This window comes from Saccostrea cucullata, unplaced genomic scaffold, assembly GCF_032062105.1.
Source record: "Saccostrea cucullata isolate Sc308-1 unplaced genomic scaffold, CSIRO_AGI_Scuc_v1 ctg8694, whole genome shotgun sequence".
NCBI lineage: Eukaryota > Metazoa > Mollusca > Bivalvia > Ostreida > Ostreidae > Saccostrea > Saccostrea cuccullata.
Window position 1 is genome coordinate 21594 of NW_026929381.1, and position 3550 is coordinate 25143.

Sequence of the window (3550 nt, forward strand, 5' to 3'; positions counted from 1 at the left end):
ATTGCCTCTGCTACTGATAATGTTACTGTTCCTTGGTTTTGGCACTACACATAAAATGCTTGCCAGTAAAAACGTTTGGGCAAGCGCTATTTGAATTTTGTAATAATTATTTAACCCTTTAATTAAAGATGGATTTTAACCAGAATTTTCTCGTTTGGTATTTGTTTCAGAATTTAAGTCACTAAAGTGTTCCTCTGTTCAGTATTTACTGAGTATGTTGTACAATGTAATAAAATATTTATTTATTTCTTATGCATACTCAAGAATTCAGCACTTATTTTGATTATTTAAATAGTTGCAGTGGACTGTGCCTGAGACGTTTCCCCACATCGCCGGCTATGTAGACAGCTTGTGAAAATGGTGAGAACCATGCAGCTCAAATTTCAATTAACACAAATAAACTAATAATGTTTTCATCAACCTGTATCTTGAAGCATAAGACTATAAAAAATATTGCAACAACTTGAAATGCTATATATAGTACCAAGTAAACAAGATGAAGTTTATATTCTTATTTTCCTTATCCTAAAAATACAATAGCAATGGATTCTGAGCTACATGTATGCATAATTTTTTTACGTTAAATACTTAAGGAATGTTTTTAAGTTTTGTGTGAGTTATTGGTGTGTGAATCACACAGATTTGTCACGTAGGCATATTTCATGAAGCGCGCTAGCGCTTCCTGAAAAATATGCCTATGTGCAAGTCTGTGTGATTCACATACCAATAATTCACACTAAACTGAAAAACATTCCTTATATTTACATTTTACCTGTTTGGAGGCAACCAAAATATACTCAATATTCGAGTTTCTCGCTGTGCTATATTATTGCATTTTACTAACGTCACTGCATTCTCATTGTGACGTCACGTTAACGCACGTTTCTCCGTGTATATTTCTACGCGTGAGTATACACGAAAATGTTTTTTTCAAATCGTTTTCACAGTAAGCTTACTAGAAAAACACAGCGAATGTAAATATTTAAGCATGAATTATTAAAAATAGCTATCATATTCTATAACCCACAATTATGCATGCATTATTTACAGGAATCCAAATGATCACAAGAAATGACAAAAGCAGTATGAAGAAAGATTTCTAAAATTTTCTGATAAGATCAATAAAATCAGATGAATTGATTGTTTAGCTCACCTGAGCCATTTTAAGACCCGAACGAGTTTTCTTATCTGTGTCTTTTATTTGTCTGTCATCTATAAACTTTTAAAATTTTTACATTAATCCTAGTTTGAACAAACAACCCTGCAAGATACATCTTTTCTTTCAGATATTGTGCCAGAAAAGTTTGAAGTAGCTATGGGAATGATCAACATTCAACTTGCTGAGCCTTCCTTCTGAAAGTGACTTGACCAGATATTTGGCTACCCAGTATGAGGTACGAACTAATCATTTGTTGTACGACTTATTGTGTATGAGATTGCCACCATTTACTAGAACATTGCATTCGCTGTCCACTTTAAAAACCTGCTATCTACAGTGTAATTTGTTAAATTAAATATATTTTACTTTAGGCCTATATTAAATCACTTGCTCATTATCCCATTAACTTGCATGTTAAATGCTGTAGATGCTACCCTTTGCATTTTTGTTTACTCTCATGTGTTCCGAGAATGTACATCCATTTCATATCATGCTTTGTCGTCTCTAAATTTAATCTAATACATATCATAATATGCATATGTTTTTGAAATAATTCGCTGAACTGGATCACAAAGATTAAAGATTTTATCATTGTATGAATGTTATCTACTTGCTCAAACCATAAATACATCTGTTTGTATATTTTTTCTACGAGATGCCATACCTGCTTTTAATTTTTCATATTTTTTTTATCCATAGTATCTTTCTGCTACATTAAATAAAATATTGTGGAGGAACACAAAGAAAAGGGCTGTGCATCTCAACATTTTCAAGGTCAAGCAGGTAAATACATTGGTAAATTGCTAAAAAAAAATGGCAAAAAGTCACCAGTCCCCAATTTACATGTACTTCCACAAAATCTGTAGCTTGATGCTGTGAAACTATATATACGTATGTCTTAATATATTAAATGCTGTTAGTGTTATTCTTTTCATTTTCGTAAACTTTGTAAATCTTCAAATTTCATGTGTTCGGACTACAGTACCGTTATGTATGTTTCATATCATATTTTGTCATCTATAAATTTGATCAATACATAAAATTAGATGGATTTTTTATGTAATTCACTTACCTTGATGACACAGAGAATTTTTTTCCTTGTGTAAAATGTTATCTTCTTGCTTTAGTCATAAGTATACCCTATTTGTATATTTTTTCTCCTTTTTTGTATATTCTTTCTACGGAGAGCCATACCTGTTATTAATTTTTCATATTTTTTTTGTGACAGCTTTTTACCATATCCATAGTATCTTGCTGCTAAATGAAAGAATTATTGTGGAAGAGCAGAGAAAAGAACACTTCAACATGTTCAAGGTCAAGCAGGTAAACATAGTAATAAAATGCTTCAAAAACAAAAAAGATGGCGAAAAAATCATTAGTCCCCAATTTACATGTATAGCAACATTAGCTTCATAATCTGTAGCTTGCTTGCCTGAAATTATAGATAATTATCTGTATTTATTACCCAGACTTGAAAAAATGGCATATCTTTTGTGGTCTTCTGTAATTTTTTTAATTAATCAAAATTGAGCTGTGTTTCCTCTAGGTCAATTGATAATTTTACAATCAACTCAGATTTTGTGTACTATTTAATATATGCAATTGCATAAATCCGGAAGCACTCATATAATATGTATATATAGGCAAATGGGTATTTATTTTTATGTTTGTTGTAGAAATTAGGAGCTAGATGTGCTTTTCCAGAGCTGAAAACTTCTTGGCATGAAGAGAAGAAAAAGCAAGAAGCAGTTTTAAATATTGATTACATCTTCATAGTACAAATTAGAAAACTGAAGTTGCGTTCTGATGAATGTGAGAAAGTCTTCAAAGAACAGGACACCAAATGTGCAACTCTCAAATCAAAGCACTCTACAAGGCAGAGCATAAGGAGAACTAGGACAAATAAAGAATCTAAAAGAGTCAACCCTATGGATGTAGTAATTGAACAGAGATGGGCTATTAGAGATGAAATATCTGAGTTGCTACTTTTTTGCACAAATGTGATGCTTGTTTTACTTATCTTTAATTTACACATTCAATGTTAGATAAGAAAAAAAATATACCTAGTGTTGTACATTTGTATTTTTGACAGCGAAATTTGATTTTTTTATCTGATGCTTGATTACAGATTGAAACTGTTATGTTTTTTATTGTTTAAACATTTATTGGTTTGTTGTGTAGTATGCAATCATATACACTTTTATCTTGATTTATATATTACATATATGTACAAGTCTGACTTAAATAATAAGTGCATGGACATTATTGTGGAAAAAATAAGACAATCAAGGGTAGTCTGAAAGATCTTTGCTGGCAGTAAGTTGCAGATCTTGATACCCAAGTAAGGGAAGGGTGGCGTCTCTGACCGATCCTTTTGCTGTTGCTTGTGGG

At 31.5% G+C, this 3550-nt stretch overlaps 1 long non-coding RNA gene across 1 annotated transcript; it reads left to right on the top strand.

Moving 5' to 3' along the window:
* Window positions 1-212: 212 nt before the first annotated feature.
* Window positions 213-2889, top strand: LOC134280707 (uncharacterized). Its single transcript, XR_009994944.1, has 5 exons — window positions 213-360; window positions 1287-1394; window positions 1859-1942; window positions 2388-2482; window positions 2836-2889. It is a non-coding gene; the product is annotated as an uncharacterized LOC134280707 (long non-coding RNA).
* Window positions 2890-3550: the final 661 nt, after the last annotated feature.